Raw genomic sequence first — 20,565 nt, 5'->3', positions numbered from 1 at the left:
CTGTTTCTTTATGCAGCCACATGCTCACTTGAAGAGTGTTATTCTGTTGATGGCTGGAAAAATACTGCCCGAGAGAGTGTTCACTATAAAGGGAGACAGAAGAGAAGTTTACTTTTCTAAGTAAATCCTTTCTATCTTTCAGATAATTCTTTTTTCATCCATTAAAGAGAAGGAGATGCATATTTGTGAGGTTTATATCAATTTCAGTGAATCTTCTAGAGGCTGAAATCTGACTGCTGGGTTGAAACAAGTAATTGGATCAGTAGAGGTTCTCACTTAAGCTAGAAGTGCAAATGTTTTCAGTATGTGTTTATCATATCACAAGATACATTTGGAAAGGGAAGGCCTAGAGCACTATAGAGTTTACATTCAAATTTTCTATCTTTCCTCATTTCCAAGATCAGAATTATATAATTTCCCCCAAAAGACTTAATATAATTCTGCAGAAAGAGATTTCAGGTTAGTAAGTCAAAGCTATTCTTTTCTCACAGAGGTAAAAAGTGACTTTTTCCAGAGGTAACTACCAAAATGCCATCTGCTTTCTGACATAGGCCATGCAGCCATACTTCTAAGGCCCAAGTTAAAGTTGAGAAAGACTGAACAATGGGCAAAGCCAAACAGATGTGTCAGCATTTCTTTCTGGATAAGGTGACTTTTGTGCTATGGTGAGTAATACATATTTCACTGTGGTCCTGGAAGGCAGAGAAGTTCACAGTTATTTCAGCTAGATTTCCACAAGCTTGAGTGGGGTCAGGTCACTGCCTAAATTATTTATTCAGCTTCAGTACAAACAGTTTATATAATATGCGTTTGGATTTAATATATCTAAATTTGAAATGAAAGGGATTTCGTTTAAAGTTTTCTGTAGTTCACTGCTATCATTTGCTTTAGTCAGAGCTTCTGTCTGTGTTTACATTGTTGAATGGAATTGGACCCTATATTTCTGTCTAATTCAGAAATCTTCATTTGGAGAATGGAGGCCCTGTAAATAGCACTTCTGCACTTCATTAGTTCCCTACCATGTTTTGGCAACATTTTCATGAGAAAGAGAATAACATTCTTCACATTATTTTACTTTTTTTTTAATGTTTAACACAATGACTATATTAACTTTAGTTTTGCCTTTTCAAAGTTATCCTTTCTGTTTTCCTTCATTTGAAATGTGTTCCAATTGGAAATAAAGTGATTTTTCATCATGTCACCCTTCTCTTGAGAGACTGTGGAATTTTTCAATGATTTATTTACTTAGGCAACTCTAAATATTTACTCTTCTTATATCTTTCACAGTGAATACTAACAAACTACAGGAAAAAATACAACCTTTAACATTAAATTTCTGAGGTTTTCCCCCTAAAACTTAGAAATTTTAGGATTGTTTTTCCTCATGAGTTGATTGCCAAATAGTTCTTTAAAATTATAGCATTTGCTTCCTGTTTTCAAGGGTTATCTGAAATCAGCTAGTCAAATATAGACTAGTTGCAAAACACAGTGCTTAAATTAGACTGCATGGAGGCTACAGTAATAGTTCTGTCTCAGGGCAGGTGTTCTGGCTCATTCATGCAATGCAACTACCCTAACTGCAGTAGGGTCCCAGCTCACACAAACATACAGACGCAGGACTATAGATCGCAGCTCCACCTTAACTTTGTGTCACTATTGCATAGCTCTGAAATCTGCAGACGAACTTCGTCTCATGATGTCTGGGGTATTCCTAGATAGTGGGCGATTTCCTTACGTCTTTTATACTTTTGTCCTAGTACAAAGAAAGAGAAAAAACAAATGATGTTCCTCGCATATTTTTCTTATAACATGACCTTAGCTTCGGCTGAAGGTATTTGTAAGTATTCCATCTATGTTGGGTTTTCTGTAGGAGCTTCTCAATTGTATTGTGCACTTTTTCTTTGCAGTGAGTAGGGCACTTTTTGTTTTCATGAAGAGTACACTCACATACCAGTCTCAGTAGTTCCTCCAAATATAATATCAGAATTATATCATTGTGCTGCCCATGCCAGAGATTGGGGGAAAAAGAAGCAGCAATACAAGATGGATACTTGAACTTATAGCTCTGTGAGCAATAATGAGTAAGTGAGATTGTTGTGTTTTAATCTCTCTTAGCCAAATACCGAAATGTCAACCAGGTTATTTTTCCTTTATTCAACAAGGAAAACACTAATGTAATAGTGATGTTAATGGTCTGCTCATTACTAGAAGTAGTTTTCTTTCATTTGATCACAGAGCTGTTGGTCATGTTGCTCTCCAGTGGTGTCAGCATACAAACATCACTGACCAGCATTATTTAAAGCTGTGAGCAGATGGAAATTCATCTGCCAAGGATGACATCGGCTACTTCTTGCTGGCTTGTCCCCAAAGCTCTGCTTCTTTGCTTAAAGGACAAAGTGTGCCCAGACTGTGCATGCAGCAGACTCTTCACACAAGATGCCATCTTCCTTCCCATCACTAAAATTAGGGGTTCAACTGCCAAAAGTGGTCCCTGATGCCTTCCGTACTTTATAGTAATGGTGTGTTTACTGAGCCATGTCACTTGAGTTAGCTACATATCATCTGTGTGGATACCTTACTCTATAATAATGTTTGTTGAATGAGTTAGTCTGTATTCCTATATGTTCCACATTACTCTGCATTGCCATGATGAACCATTAACATTGGGGTTCTTGTCTAACTTTGTGAGATGACATTGGGCTGGAGAATGTTAGTGTGGTTATGACTGACAGCCCAACAACTGTGTCCCTTGGGTGCCAAGGGACCTGATAAGTCAGCTTGACAGAGCAACCTTCACTTATTTTCATGATCTTGGAATCTAGTTATGACATTTTTTTGTGTGTACAAATCTTTCATTTGAAGTCTTGATTTATTTCTGGCTGAAAGTCTTAGGCCATGAGACCACTACTAATAAACTTATACCTATATTCTGAGAGCTGGGCCCTAAAGGTGGTTAGAACCTGCATAAGTGATGGAAGCACCACTCTGTATTACATCTTACAGATGTGGATGTCCAGTGACCTGAGTCGTGATGAGGAGCTGGCTTCCACTATATGCCTGTCTAGAAGGGGGATTCATTTCCTTTTGTTTGTCTTCTCACCTGCAGGCCATACATGCTATTGGACAGATCAATAGCTTGGCATGACTTTGCACCCAGATATATAATTGCTGGGAGGTTTGCATAGAAGAATTCGGAAATCCTTGTCATTCCTCATCACTATTAAGCAATCAGTTTCCCTGGAAACCTACTTATGTTGGAACAGATAAGCTGTCAGTGCTCTGAGTAGCCTTTCATTAATGTGCATTGCCTGGTTCCTTATTTACTTAGAAACTGCCTAACGGTCAGATTCTGTCAGATTCAATGATTCGCAGCTTATCTCCAATGAACTAGTTAGTTCTCCCTCAGGTACATCATTGAAAGAAAGTAATTACAAGACAATACTAAAGGATGTGCAGATTGACTAACTCCAAGAGCCAAAAGTGAGAAAAGCAGTCTCTGTACTGTAGAGCACTGTAGCTGCATGAAGCACAGTGGGAGAGGCTTCATAGCTTGGCCTTGGGGCTGGCTTTCTTCTAACAGATAGAGATGAAGAGCAATTAGAGTCTGAAAATATATGCAAGCCAATCTATTGTGTTTATACAAAAAAGTTCCCCCCAAGTGAGGCAAAAGCAGAGACATAAGTAATGAGTACATGTGTTTGGAGAGTATAAGCTATTTATAAATATTATACAGGTGTCGCTAGAGTTAAAGGTCTGGCAGCATTTTCATTATAAACTCTCATTGTCAGGCGTTTAAAATTCTGCTGTAAAAATTCTAGGTTATAGCTTGGCATCCCAGGATATTCCTTGACTTCCTGCAGGTTTCTCATGATTTTCCATGTAGCCTTGCTTATGTCACTGCTTCTGTGATCCTATTTGCATCTACAAGGGGAGCAAAATGACAGATCCAGAACCCACAAAACAAGGTTAGTTCTACTGGTGGGTGGGAAAAAGGATGTCCAATGAGAAACATAATCATTTCATTGGCTTCTTTATTAGTCATGAAGTTTGGTTTGCATAACATGCTTTCTCCGTTGTTATATGTGGCTAAGGGCCAGATGGTATTGTACAAGCAAATAAAGTCTAAGAAGCACAGTTAAAATAAAAATACTAATATCTAAGAGCTAAACATTTTACATAGCTAGCTTCTTTAGGGTCCATCAAATATTTGTAAGAGACCCTTGGCAAGGCCACTGTCTGAAGAGACCATACTCACCAAGGAGAGCACTATGTTTTATCTTTGATTGATAGAGAGAACATTTGAAACAAAGTTGCTTAGCAAATTCGGCACAGGATTACATGAAGGTAGTTAAAATACAATTAGAAAATTTACAGAATTAACCTGCAAACAATCGTAGGCTAACAAAACAATTTTGAGAGAAAATTTTTATTTTTTGCATTTGATAATAGCAGCATGCGGGGAATTTAATAAACAAATGTTCTGTCTTTGATGAGCATTAGCTTAAACTGAAGACAAATCTGACAGGGAACATATCCGTTGGTCTCCAGTAACCAGGGGCAGTCCGTAACAGATGGTACTTGCTCTGCTCACCAGGTGATATGTATGGATTGTTGCAATTATGTGCAGTGCATTTGGACCTTGCAAACAACAAGCTTTCCATTGCAATCTCATGTAGTCCTAATAACTTTTTCTCTTTTACCTTTAAATTATCTCCACTTGTTAAATTTCTTGATTGCCAGACTGATATGAGTGGTATCGCCTGAGACATCTTGAATACTCAAGGAAGAAATAAAGATTCTTAAGACACTATATCAAGAAACTTAACAGAAAATGTACTAAGATGTTTGTTGAGCTGAAAACTTTTAAATTTAAAAAAGATTATGATGAGTTGAAGGCCATGCTGAACCTGGATGGATGCTCTTTTGGGTTGCTGATAATTCCTTCCATGTATTCATTGGCCATCATTGATGACCAGGAGCAAGTATAAAATTTAACTTTTTTCTGTTCTCAGTCATGGAATCATACTTGTTCTTAAAGTAATGTCACTCTCAGAATCTATACTGGTAGAATCAATCTTGATCAAAGGGAATATTGCTAGTAATATTCATCGTTTATTCATTGTTTATTTGATTTTGTCAAAACCAGGGCTTAAATGATATATAATAGACTGACTTAACTTCCTAAAAAAGAAATTCACTGTTAAAACTGACCTCTTCAATCTTAGCTGAGCCCATAGCATAAAATGGTAAGAGCAATAAGTAAAACTGCTGAGTTACAGTGGTACAGCTTGGATTTTCAGGCTCATTCTTGAATTTCTTAACTTTAGGTTAGATCCTAGGAAATGTAGAGTGAGGACTGGAGATTCTGTTAAATTTAAGATTTAACTTTTTCCCACTGGCATATAAACAAGGCTAATTAAAACATTAGTAGTAAAATCAAGACACGATAGTCATATAAATTAGAGCATTTTAAAATAAAATTAAACTCATCAAAACGTGCTTCTTACCTAATCAGAAACAATGCTTTCTTGAGCTATATGTCACTGGTTAATTGTATATTTTGTTTTGGAGACAAAGTGAGTCTCAGGTGGCTTTCCTAGTCCTTCCTTCTCTGATTGCTGTCTCCTCTACTGTTTTAGATGATTCCCTTCTTCTATCATTCATCTTTTCTCATCATCAGTTCAAGGACCCATAGGCAACAACAAGACATATACTAACATTTTAACTATTACTTGCAAGTGAGAACAAGCAGCAAGTAAAAAGTAAATGACAATACGTTGACAGGCTTCATGGGCCTTGTTCACATATTGTTTCACCCAGTGTTGTAGACCTGGGACTTGAAGAGATCAAATAGTGTACACAACCTGAAAAGACTGCATCGATTTATAGAATGCAAATAAAAATATACCATTACTATATTTGTTTTATAATTAATAATTGGTTGAGAAATTTGTTTTCCATTCTTAATGACTTTCCTTCAAGAGAGACATTTGAAATCTATTATTTCATCTTTAAGCCTTGCAAGTTTAAATTGGCTCCTTGCAGCCAATAATAATTTTCTCCCTCATTAAACACAACACACACATATATTGCTCAGAAGAGCAGCCATAGAACGTATACAGTTCTTTTTATGAGTCAAAATATTAACATAGCTTTCAAATAATACCTGAGTTGAATTTTTATTGATGTCGCTGATTAAAACTTTTTTTTTACTTCAGACTATTTGTTTCTTTTTTAGCTGACCTAATCCTGAAGTGCTGCAGTGACTTGGGTCACCACCAATACTGGGAAATAGCTATTTAGGACTGTTTTCTAATATTTTTTTTTCTTTTTTATCATGGTAAATAATCAAGTTAGGGATAGGTTAAAGAGTTTTATCACTAGATAAAGTTTTAGTAGTTACACATGTACAGATATTTATGAGTAATAATTTCTTTCCAGGAGGGAAAAACCATCTCTTGCCTTCAAGTAGAATTGATTGCCTTTGAGAATGGACAAAATTCCATATTTGCAGACAAGGGCTGGGAGGAGAGCAAAGGCTGAGGTGCGGCTTCCTGTGCTTGACCAGAGAGGGCTTGCCAGTGTCATATTCCCAGTGTTTTTTTTTTTTCAAATTTCAATAATTCTTACTCCTACTATACAATATATCCATGTTTTACTCTAATGGAAAATTGACCTGTAATTCTGTACTAATGTAAGACTCTTGTTCCAGGAAGATATGTCTTGCTTATCCTGAATCCTCATGAAGTTCTTCAGGGGTGCGCCACTTGCTTGAGACCCTCCGGCTTGTCAGATGAAGGCCCACTCCTTGGTTTGATAAGTGCAGTTCCAGCGCTGTTCATAGTTCCTTCTCATGAAGCTGCCGCCCTGTTCACTGAGGTGCAGCCCCAGTCACCCATCAGCACTGACTCTAATGTGCAATCCATTGTACTCAGGAGCGGAGCCTAGGAGAGCTAAGTGATGGATCCCAAGATTGTCCTAGCATTTATGCATGTACTAGAGGTAACTGTCCACCTATTCACTTCACATGGGCAGTTCCAGTTACTCATTTCTCCTCTGTCCTAACAGTTATGCATGTCCTTGTTAACTGTGCACCTGTCTCTCCACATAGAACAGGTACTTCTAAGTACTCGACCACACTTCCAGTAGTTATGCATCTACTTGAGTTGATTTTATGGGTATCTGTCTCCATCATTGCAATATATAGCCTTTATTGGCAGTTTTCTTGTTTCCCTTAATGTGATTTTGCAGTCCTTATCATTTACAAGATGCAGCACATTTTTGTCATGTAGTTAAAGAGAGGAACTTCTGGCCATGAGAGGAAGTGAAGAGGGGGATCAGTTGTCAGTGTTTGGGGGCAAGGTACAAACCTGACAGATGGGGTACCTTTGCCACCATTCGGAGCACACGCTGCAAGAAATAAAAGGAGTCTGGGCTGTGTTGCACGGACATTGCTTGATAAACTTGTAAGGAGACCTATCAGTGAACCATGAGTTTCATTTTCTCCTTTCCACAAACTCAGTCTTGGTTTTCATGGACACAGGCCTCAGAAAGGTAGAGGCTTGGTCGGTTTAGCTACATTTCTTGAAAGAAATAGCCCACACGCTGCTGCATAAAATTATAAAACAAATGCTTTTGTTTTTCAGGCATTAAATTTAAATTGTCCCTGTGAATCAGAGTTAAGGTTAAGGATTGAATATGGCCAAAATATTCTGGTTATACCATGAATATTTAATAATAGCTAATAGTAACAGTTATTTAGCACTTTTTTGAGGGGAGAGAGATTATCTCATTTTTACATGGGAAAATTGAGCTTTTTCTGTATGAGAACAGTCTAATTAATCTCTTGGCCCAGTATGGTGCTTGGCATATAGTAAGTGCTCAATAAAGTTTATAAAATGAAGAATGGCATTTTAAATCACTATTTGATCCTAATGTATTATAAGAATTTAAGTTTTATTTTCCCAGAAGTCTGCCTCTTTATAATACCCTAAATAATACCATTTATTTTTCCAAATAAAAGACCACTTTGTAAATTTTTGGAGTCTAGTGTTGATATTAAAGTATTATGAGTAACACATAAAACCTAAAGAAGATTGTAAAAGAAAATAATAAAGTAATTTAAATAATGGAATTAGCCATAGGGTGAACTAATTGGAGTTATTTTAACCTAAAGAAGAAAAGGCTAAATTTACTTTCAAATATATTGATGACAAAATAATTTATATTTTTACAGAAAACAGATGAAAAGAAATAGAAGAACTGATTCAAAATTAAAACAGATTGTTTAAAAATGTGGTAGATTCTTCAACACTGAAAGTTAAAATGATATGCAGTAGTTTGTCTTTATAGTGAGGCCTTTCTGAGATCTGTTCTAATATCCGAATTTTAAGATATGTTTGGTTAAATATTTTCTCCAAAAGAACAAATATAATTTTCTTACATTGGGTCACACAAGAAGTTGTAACTATTTGGTGGTTTGAAGATGTAATCATTGTTACATTAGTAATAATGGAAAAGTACACTTTTCTTACAAAAGAAATCATGAAAGTTGGAAAATTGCCAAGTACCTGCTAGTTGAGAAGGGAAGCTAATCTGCAGGGCTTACTTCCTTCCATTGGTGTTGTTTTCTACAGAAATAGAGAATAATACTTCCTACAATGCCACTCCTTTTTCAAGGCTAAAAATGTTAATAGTCCAGGACAGAAAAAAAAAAGTTGATGCACTGTTTGTTGCTTTCTCTCTCATCATTAAATGGCTAGTGGCCAGAAGGAGGCCCTTGGCAACTAACAATGAAATAGGAAATGGTCTGGGGTAAATATTCCCCTTCAATCCCCTGTTCTGACAACAACACTGGTCAGATTTAAGATGGAGATACTCAAATAAATGTATGTGACTTAAAATGCTTTGAGTTGTCTGAAGAATGCTATAGAAATAAATTTCTTTTACCCCCACATGTATAAATTGATAATAAAATTTAAAAAAATAGCTACCTTAAAGTATACAAAAATCATCCACAATTTCTACATCTCATAAAATATTTTTAACTTTCTTTAATGTCAAATGTTAAATTGTGAAGGCAGTAAGATAATAAAATTGCTCACTATTGGAGAAAGATTGCATAAACAAGTGCCGTTGAATATACGATAGATATGAAAGGTTTAGGATAAGATACAATGGGGTCTTATGTTAACATCAACTTATAAGGTTGCAGTCCTACTATTTGGAGACTGTGAGAACTAAAATCATATAAAATTAATGCAGATGTACAGTATTATCATCATTAAGCTTTTGTCTATTCTAAACTTTTTATTATTATGGTGTTTATGAACACTAAATTATTAATGTACTTACCCAAGCTATGCAACCTTCCTCAGTCTTCACATTTCTCTTCTTGAATTATATAATGTGTTTTGCATGCTTCTATCTGACATATTACACCTTAAAATAAGTTTCGCTGATTATAGTACTTCTCTGTATAATTTATTTTTATAATTTTATTTTTTCTAAATCAAAAACCTCTTTGCCTTCTTAAATATGAGATATTAAACGTAATATATATTTAAATACATATTAAACATAACTTCTTACATAGTGGGTACAAAGATACTGTGTTTTCTACTCATAGATGCTGGAATCTACTTTTACACAATATTAATTATTAACTACTATCATATATACAATGAGAAAAGCGGTATCTTGGCTATTTCTATATTTTATAAAGTAAGCATTTCTTGATCTTTTTTGGAGCAGTGGTGTACATTTCCAACTCTTAAGTCTCCTTCCTACATGTTTTATAGGTCTATGAAGAGTAAATGTGAAGAAATGAAAAACAAGTTACTTAGCTTTCTTTCTTGATGGCTAATTGCCTGTGCTTTGAGATGCTTCTCTGAGATTTTGATTGAACCAATCCTACAATTTAATCTGTATAACTGAAAGGTTCTATAAAATAGATAAAAATTATTTATCAAAAGCACTAAAGGTGGCAGAGGTGCTGGGTTCACATGTCCTTTATCTTTTAAAATTTTTAGAAAATATATCATGTGTCCTAAATCCCCACATGGAAGAATAACCCATTGAGTCTATTTTCCACCACATTCCTCCCTCAACCTGGACGGAGTTGGAGCTTCTGACTAGGATCTCTCATGGGTTCATTCCGAACAATCTCAGGAACATGGCTCTCTCATGGGTATGACTGAAGACACAGGTTTTTACCTGTTCCCATTTTTAGCAAGAGTACTTGTTTTTCTTCTTGAATATTTAGAAAGTATGGTCAAGTTAGCTTGATTTATCTCGCAAATGTTAATCTGGATCAAACAGAGGATTTGAATATGGAAACAGAGTTATTATTTGGAGAGTGTGAGCTTGGTGTTGGTTATTCCTTTGGAAGAGTTAGATCTTTTGATATGAGGACTAAGGTGTAAGTAGTAAGTGAAGACATTGAATGGAAGGGGAAGAAATAGATGAGACCAAAAAAAAAAATTATTAAGAGCCCAGACTTAAAGTGCATTAACTTTATTTAAAAATTATACTTGAATTTGTATAAAATTTTATATTCTAAAATTTATCAATCAATAGATCATCAGGTATTCTTAATGACAAGAAAGATAAACATTCTGTTTTTTTGTTTTTACAATTCAATGAGTTTTTTCCAATTATAGTTGGCATACAATAATATACCAATTTCTTTTATAGAGCATAGTGATAAGATATCCACATAACTCACAAAGCGATCACCCCACTAAATCTAGTACCCTTCTTCCACTTTACATATTTATTATATTATTAACCATCTTATACATGCTACACTCAACATCTCCAAGTCTATTTCATAACTATCTATTTATACTTCTTAATCCCTTTGTTCTTTTTCACCATTCCTCCAAACACCTTCCCATCTAGTAGCCCTCAAAATAGTCTCTGTATCTATGAGTTTAATTCCACTTTTGTTATTATTATTGTTGTTTACTTTATTCTTTAGATTCCACATGTACGTGAAATCATGCAATATTTGTCTTTATCTGACTGATTTCATTCAGTGCAATACCTTCTAGTTCTATCAAAGCAATATCTTTTTCCATCCCCTTCCTTTTAGTCTCTGTGTGTCTTTTAACCTGAAGTGAGTCTCTTGTAGACAGCAAATGTAGGGGTCTTGTTTCCTTATGCATTCAGCCACTCTATCATTTGGTTGGAGTTCTTAATTCTTTTCCATTTGAGGTATTGTTGATAGGAATGTAGTTATCATCATTCTTTGTTCCTATTTTTAATACATGTATGTTCTTCTTAAAGAAGTCGCTTCACTATTTCCTGTAATAATGGCTTGGTGTTGATAAATTCCTTTATGTTATTTTTGACTGGGAAGCTCTTTATCTGTCTTTAGACTCTAAATGATAACTTTACTGGATAAAGAATTTTTAGCTGTAGATTTGGGGTTTTCATCACGTCGAATATTTTGTGCCAAGTTCTCCTGTCCTGCATAGTTTCTTTTGAGAAATCAACTGCCAGACTTACAAGTGTTCCCTTATAGGTAAGTAACTACTTTTCTCTTGTTGTTTTTAAGATTCTCTCTTTATATTTAATTTTTGACATTTTAATTATGACGTGTCTTGGTGTGGGCCTCTTTGAGCTCCTCTTTCTTGGGACTCTCTGAGCTTTCTTGGGTTGTATGTCTATTTCCTTCACCAGGTGAGGGAAGTTTTCCATCATTATTTCCTCAAATAGCTCTTCAATGTCTTGTTTTCCTTCAGGTACCCCTATGACAGATATTTTTATGGTTAATAGTGTCCCATTGACTCCTTAAATTATTATAGTCTTGTCTTCTTTATTCTTGCCCTACTGATTGGGTGTCCTTGGCTTCCTCATACTCTATATCAAAGGTTCAATCCTCTTCTTTATCCACTCTATTGATTCCATCTAATATACTCTTGATCTCAGATGATGTTTTCTTCATTTCTAACTCATTCCCTTTTATAATTTCCATTTCAATTTTTATGTTTTATTTCTCTTTGTTAAAGTACTCACTGAATTCATCTACATTTCCCCTAAATTCAATGAGCACCTTTATAACCAGTGTTTTGAACTCTGTATCTGTTAGATTGCTTGACTCCATTATTCCTGGATCTCTGTTCTGTTCTCTCATATGGTTTCTGCTTCTTTGTCTTCTCATTTGGCTGCCTTTCTGTGTCTGTTTCTATGTACTAAGCAAAGCTTCTAAGTCTCCCAGTCTTATTAGCATGGCTTTGTGTAGTAGGTGTCCAGTTGTACAGTCCTGAGAGGGGTCCAGCTTCAGGCCAAGTTTTGCCCTAGACCGAGCCCCTCCAGAACCTCCTGTTAAGATTCAGGAAGCAATCCACAGATGCTGTGCTTATAGTTGCCTCAAGAGGCCATGCCAGAAACTGAGGTCAGCTGCCACTAATGTGAGTCTTGGAGTTGGCTCAAGAAGGGTCACCTGACTCCCTGAGGACACACCTGGATTTGGCTCATGTGGGGCCATGAGTTGGGGGAGACAGAGTTTTAGGGGATCCTCTGGGCAGAGAGACCTCTGTTATCCAGTTTTATGACATCTCAGCTATGGTGGTCCTGCATCCGCACGCTGGGAGTGGGGAGGGCTCAACAGAGAAACAATGGATACCACTGACACTTCTGCCTGGAAGAGAGACTTGCCTCCTGCCCTCTCTTCAACAACTCAGTGTCTCTCTGTAAGTCCCTGATGCACTGTGTAGCCTACCTGGTGCTAGTGCTTAGAGTAAGAAGTTCCATCACTGAGAAAATCTGCTTGTAGACACGGCCCCTTTAAGAGGGATCTGTGCTGCTATAGCCTCTGTCACACTCAGCCTCTCCTTATGTCTTCGCTCCTTCCTACCTTCTATCATTGCAGGTTGATTAATTATTTACCTCCCTAGTTGTAGTGTTTCTGTTCCTCAAGATCCCAGGCAACTATCTTTGCTAATTGCTCTGTGTTTCTGTCCCAATTTTGATTTGGTCACAAGAAGGATGAACAAAGTCTCTTTCATTTATGGCTTTTTTTTTTTCTTTTTCTCACATTCTGTTTTTTGTTGTTGTTGTTGTTGTTGAAAACAGATTTTCTCATTCCTTAGTATGTTTTGCATGCTATAGTGAATATGAGTATAGCATTATCTAATGTAAAAATACAACAAACCGTGTAGCAATAATAAAACAATGCCCTAATTTATGTGGGACCTGGGTGTCAGTAGAGATAAGGAGAATACAGAGGGAGAGTTGCAGAGACTCACTTATAACCACTCCCATTTTTAGCTCCCAAATTATAAGGTCTACAGGGATAGATAAATATAAGCTCCTTGCAAAATTTCTACATATATGTGTCAACAAACACATAGCATCAGGAAATTACTATTATCTTGATCAATACAAAACCTCTAGGGCTGAGACATCTGGAATAGTTTTCATGATTTCTAAAACCACTAATTCTTCTAGATGATAGGCTAAATGTTGTGTGAAAAGTGATGCCTTTCCTTCAACTGAATCATGTAAACTTGTTAGTATTATTCGATACAATCAAGTTATCTTGGGCTCACTTACATGTGTATATTTTGGTTAGTTTTCCATGGTAACATCATTTCTTAAGACATCTGAAAACTTACTTTCCTTCATGTCCATGCTCTTATAGTTTTGATTTGGTAACTTTTATTTTAGCTAAAAGACGAATATTTTAATAATTTAAAATAAATTAATGTGAGCCCAGAACCCAATCAGATCCAAAATGTTAAGTGCGCATAAAAATCTGAAACTCTACAATAACACTAAATTCCCACATGCAGAGAAAAACAATTCACATTTTTGTGGCACTGTCAGTGACTTTCATAGGCATTTCTACCTGGATTGTTTGTTAAACCTTCCACCATATTAATGTGGCTTTGAAAGAAAAGGTCTACATTAAGTTTAAAAGTCACATTTAAAACACTGTGGGTATAAGAAATATAACCCCAGGGCCAAAAATCACCATTGAAAACAAATTATACTGGTTGTGCGAACCTCGGCCTTTGAACAAAGAAGTGATGAGTTTTGGTGCAAAGGGAAAAGGAAGAGGAGTAAAGTGTCATAAACGAGAAAGGGAGACTATGGGTAATATATTTTTTCCTATTAAGTTAGGAATAGATTACTGGTCTCATAATTAGGACTTTTCTGTTACTATTTGAAGAAATTTGAAGTCTTTGCTTAGAAACATGCATCAGGAACATTCTAGAGATGTCATTTATTTATTTATTCAACAAATGATGGTCTTTGTTTAACTCTCCAGTTTCATTTTTACTGTTCTTTTGAACTATTCTTCAGATTTATTGGCTTACTGAGGTACTGGCAATCATTTTGTATGTAAGCCCTTATACGATTGGCTGCTTTTCCCTCCCTAGCTTTCCCTGGCAGACTAGCCATCCCATCACATCAAAACTTGAAAGCTATTTCCTTTGGTCCTTTCTTGACCCATCAATTCTGAGGCAGTTTTCCTTTCATGAGCTCCCATAATACCTTATTTATGTTTAGTCCTATGACACAGATAGCAGTTATAAGGACATAAACCAGCTACAAATAAAGTCTCCCAATATGACTGTGCTAGCTCTTGATTGCAAGCTCTCCTTTAACCAGGATCAGTTGTTCCATTATGTTAGCTTAAGGGCCATTTTTGAGCATACTTTCAGCATTCCTAGGAAAACTTTTCTGCTAGCTGTTTACAAATCAATTGACAGCAATGGTTTGTTACTCCATACAGGTTGATATATAATTTGTTACCATTATTAGTGTATACATAGCTTAGAATTTGGATTTAATATTCAAATTTGTTGACAGTTGTCAAGAAGATAAAAGTGCAGTGATGTGTTCATAGAGGGATGGATGCTGTAAGGAAGTAATGCAATTGCACTCTCTTAACAGGTCTGGCACTGCCCACTGGTATAAAGCTACTAGGCAGAGTAATTCCCCAATTCTAAGACTTTAAAAACATAGGTGACTTTTATGTAAGGTCAGTAAATCATATCCACTGACTCCTCTGAATTTCCTAGTTCTAAGAGTTTCTAGAAGGGAACACAAGTTAAGTGGGACCCAGTAAAAGCAGGAACAGGGCAATAATCCAGAGACACAGGGTTTTATTTCTGAAGCTCCAACAACTGTTGAAGCTCCTCAGCAGCCTTCTGAAGCTTGTGACACAGCCAATTCTTCAACTATAGCAGGTGCTTCAAGAGCATTACGTAGGAGTACGTAAATGGAATTTGAGTCCTCAAAGGATAAAAAGCTATAAAAATTCAAGGTATTGCTGTAATTACATGGCTTAATATTAAATTGAAACTGACTATACAGCTGTCTCTCAGTATTTATTCTCTGGTAATTAATATGCTGTCTTAAACTAAAGAAACAGAAAAGATAGAGCACTTAGCATATGTCTCTGGGAAGTGGCTTATAAAAAGTAAAATATATTTAGAGAGAAACTCACTGTTTGATACAAACATTTTTTGTTTTTAATTTAGGCTTAATTACTTTACATAATTACCTTTCTTGTTGAGGTCTGGAGTAAATCCAGCTATTTTTCTTTATGAAGTAGGGATCTGAAGTTAAAATTGATGGATAGTTTTTAGGAAAAAATAATATTTTGTACTTCCTTATTTTATTCTTCTCTAAAAGCCGAAGTCCTTGAACAGATGTTATTCAGATTTTTCTGAAATGTAAATATGCGAACCCTGGAGAAAGAGAAAATCATAGCATGGAAAGTTTTCAGGAAAAATATACTTTGTTTTTCAGAAAATTATAAAATTTTAATGAGATAAATAAAAGTTATGATGAAAATATTTGTGCAACTTTATAACTTTCTTTTCCTAGGAGTACTGTAATCATGCTGCTTTATCCATTTTCAAATTTTGCTTTTGTAATTTTGCTCATCAGAAACTATAGTATGTGCTCATTTGTTTCTGACTTAAAACTCTACTTTGTATTTAAATTAAAAAAAAATTCTTTCTTCACACCCTATTTCTTTTTCCATGACTACAAAAAAAAAACTTTTTTAAGTATCAATGTTTTTTAAAGTTGCACAGTGTTTTCAATTGCACGGCAATGGAGCGATTATAATGATTGTTTCAGGAGATGATGTGAAGCTTAAACTACCTTAATATTTTCCAGTAGATTTAAAAATCTATTAATTCCATAAAAGAGTTAGATCTTATTTTCTCAACCCAAACATATAATTTTAAACTTTAGTCAGAGCTGTATATTCTATAACCTATGAAAGATGATAGTTTATAAAAAATTTCAAGCGAAATAAGAATATAGAGACAAGAAGTGATGTGGGAACATTTAACTAATTTGTAACAAAATGATACAGATGATTTGAATTAACATGTGTTTGTTCTACCTACTACCACTGAGAGTTAAGCTGTAAAGAAACAATGGTAGTGCAGTCTAATTAAGACACAGGAATCCCAAAGAACTAGCTCCTGAAAACAGGATTTGAACATTCTATCTTCTCTGATTTTCAACATGCATGATGGGACAATTATAGAATATTTACTAGGAAGGTAAGATTGGAGGGATGGTTGGGAAGTAAAAGCAAATGGCAGATATACAAAAAAGGGAGGAACTAGCACAAATAAGAAAAACAAACAAATGGATTTTAGATCAAGCTGATTGTTCTGGGTCTTACTGACCTTGGCAATATTCGAAGGGTCATATTTTATATGGTCGAACTGTCTTCAATTTCTCCTGCATCTCTGGAACATGCAAATGTTTTTTCTTCATGCTTTCTCACTACATTTTTTATATTCCCCCAAGTTTTATTATATAAATATATATAAATTTCTTGGTGCATTTATTTGAATTCATCTTTTCATTGCAGTTTTCATTCTTAAAGAAAATCACCTTTTTGTTTTTGCCTGAACTTTTGAACCTCTGGCCTCTGGTACGACACTGAAACTTCCCTAACACATTCCCCAACTCCACTATATTTTAGAGGTAGAGTAACACAATTAATTGAGTTTATAAGGCATATAAAGCCATTCTCATCAAATATCACTATTAACCATAATGGAGCACCCTTGATGTAATTTTATTGGTGGGTTCTAATTTGGGGAAGGTCATCCTGGTGGATTAGTCCACATCTGTACCAGGCAAACATTTTCTTGACCTCATCTTCCCATTCCTTATTAAGAGTTTTATTAATTTAAAAAAAAAAAAAACCTCAGAAGGAATTAAAGATAAGCAAAGGGATGGAAACGTATTCTACTAAGAACTTTTCTCAAGTAATTACAGATGAGAGATTAGGAAGTTCTTCAGCATGTTTGACTGTCTGTAGTCACTCTGATCACAGGCTATATACTGCCCCTCGAGCTGTAAGTACCATCATTTGCAGTGTATGAGAGATCCTACTTATTTAACTTTCGTGCAGAATATGATGATAGCATTTTGTCTTATAGTAAATTATTCAAGGTGAAACATGTATTTTTAAATGAGCTTGTACCATTGCTTTTAATATTTTTAAGATCTTTGACATTAGAACAAGAATTAGGAAGGACTCATTGAGCTACAAGTCAGAGAAACTCTAACAATAAACAAGTATATGATCTCATGAAAAAACAGTCCAGAAATTAAACAGGTTTCAGAGAGGTCGATTAACAGCTCCTCGGTGTCTTAATAATCAGGCTTATTTTATTCTTCCCTTCTACCTTCTGTATTGGCCTCATCTTCAGGCTCTGAGAACAAGATGGTTGTACTTCTTCCAGGTATCATACCCAGACTGAGAATGTCCGAAGGTGGGAAATGGGACATATTTTCCCAGAGTCTCCTTCCTAGACATATGAAAACTTTTCTTAGAAGCATCTTAGAATGTTTCCTTTAACATTATATTGGTCAGAAATGGATCACTTGACTAGCTGAACCCCTGGCATGTAAATTTGTCTGTTATCAATAACTTAAACCAATCACCATTTCCACCTAGATAGAGGGTAAACATATCCATATTGGTTGATATTTGAACTAAATGTGGGCTCTGCCTTCCGAGAAGAAATGAAAAAGGTAGGCAACCGTGGGTATCTGCTGTCCTCTGTAACAATTTTGAGGGACATTTCAAATAGAAATTAGTTTTCTGAATCCTCAAATTCAAATTTTACATTAAAAAATAGCAATTCTGTCCTGCTTTTATGTGCCTATGTCTAGTTGCTTATATATGAGGATTGTGCTTTATAGGTACCCATGGAGATTTCAGCATTTTCCTACATATTATTATAAAATAGTTAAATGTCAATTAATAATATTTGAATAGAAAAGAAGCCATGTGCCTCTCATTCACAAAACCAAATTTATTTCTCATTAATTTTCTATGACAGATATTGTCATTTTCCATGTAGACAAATTGAGGCTTAGAGAGGATAATGCCTTAAACAAGGTCACATGACCAATAGGAATTCAGATTTAATTTCCAGGTATTTTGAAGGCCTTAATTAAAATGAATTAATAGGATCTGGGGCGTAAGCTTTTTGTATAATATACTGTTCTCAAATCGAACTTCAGGAGAAAGACTGCACTAATCTGCTTCTTCAGTCAGTTAAGTTTGGATATAACTTCATTTTCATCTTCTCATGAACCTTTTATGAAATTGGGCATTAAGCTTTCTTCTCCACATAACAGTATGGAACTATCCTTTTAGATGACCATGGAGCTTTTAGAGCAGCTCTAGAGTTATCCATAATTTATGATAATAATTAGATTAATATGTGGTTTCAAATTTTTTACTGGTGAAAAATTACTGGCACAATCTAGGCTGGATCACTGCTCTGGACACTCAACAGAGACTTCTGAAGTGTCAGATGGAAGTTACAGATCTCTTAGCACTCTATTTAAGATGTGTATAGGAGTTACACTGTGTGCTGAATGCCTTGGTAACAATAGCAAAACTTATTATGCCATAGAACTTCACAGTTTAAGGTACCTTGATAAATGTCTGTCCTCATGACAATCTCATGAAAATTTGAGGACCCATTGTTATTACCCATTTTCTGGAAGTAGAAACCCAGGTTCCAAAAATGAGTGACTTACATGAGTTCATAGTTATTGGGAACCGGAACATAAGCCACATCTTTCAGCACCTAGTCCAGAGTTTTTTTATTCTGCCATGTTACTGAAACTAGAGTGGGCAGAGCTTACAGTTCCAGTGGTTGCTGGAGCTGCTCGCACCAGCTCTACAGAGCTCAACTGATTAGTAACTTCAGCTCTTGTGGAAGTGGGTAGATTCTGCAGATCAGAAATTCACCTCTTCTTTGCCCCTCAAAAACTTATTGCTAAACATTTACCAGCACACCACTAGAAAAACTATGTCTATATGTTTGCTGGTATAGCTAGTTGGACATAGTAACCTATTTTCTCTTTACTGATTAATATTCTTTTGCAGGGTGAGCTTTGATAAGCATAAAAAATAAAATTTCCAGCATTTTGAATTCACCTCTCTTGGAGGTTGTGTTTGTAATTTCCACAAATGGGCACATGGGATATGCACAACACATTCATCTACATCTTATCAGTAGGTTGTATAATCATGTTTTATATAAAGAACATATTTTCTCTAAGCAGATTCAAACAACTCTTGTGATTTTTTCTTGCAAATACTCTTATGATAATTATTCTAGTCTTTCCATTTTAATAAATAACAAACTGAAGCAATACAAATGTATCAATTTCTTTAATATTTAACATTCTACAGGCCAGTGAACTAGGGAAAAAGTGATCTGATGGTTCTCAAGGAGCACCATACTTGCCCTCTGCACTCAATTTAGCCTAATGCTTTATTGGAAATCCACACATTAGTCAGTTATATGGTTAAGGAATCAATCATGGGTTAAAACGCGCCAGGGCCACCACTAGAATGTCTGTGCAAACTCTCAAGAGAAGTAAATTTTGGGATGTCTGATGGAGAGCTGTGCATGACAGTAAAGTAGGCATTGAAACTCCAGAAACCCAAGGGGTCAGGAGAAGAGATTAGGAAAAAACTGTGATAGCCATTACTAGCCTTCCCTTTTTATAAATGGTAAAGAAACTGAAGCAAAACAAATATGTTGATTTCTTTAATGTTTAACATTTTGTAGACAGCTGAACTGAAGGAGGGATTCTGTTGCCTGTATGTCTCTCCCACTGCCTATTACTTTGCCAATCTCCCTAAAATAATTGTGGGCAGAAGCTGTACCTTATTCATACTTATGTCTTGATTTCTTAGCATAGAACCTGACCAATAATACCAATAATAATATTATCAATCCTAATAATATTAGAGACAGGAACAACATTATTAATAGCCTGTTATACTCCAAGAACCATACTAAGTTGTTTTACAACATGGCCTTATTTTATTATTACAACCACTCTAGGAATTAGGCCTTGTTATCATTGTTGTGTTGATTAGGAAACAGAGGTTCTCCATTGACATGACACTTACTCAAGCTTGAGCAATTGCTAATTGATAGAGTATAGTTTTGCGCCCAGATCTACCTGATTCCTTAATTAGAGAATGGTAATTCTAAATAAATGCATAATTTTGCACTGGAAATATGCTCTTTGGAT

This window comes from Rousettus aegyptiacus, unplaced genomic scaffold, assembly GCF_014176215.1.
Source record: "Rousettus aegyptiacus isolate mRouAeg1 unplaced genomic scaffold, mRouAeg1.p scaffold_m13_p_15, whole genome shotgun sequence".
In the NCBI taxonomy this organism is placed as follows: domain Eukaryota; kingdom Metazoa; phylum Chordata; class Mammalia; order Chiroptera; family Pteropodidae; genus Rousettus; species Rousettus aegyptiacus.
Note: the sequence above shows the minus strand (reverse complement) of the source record.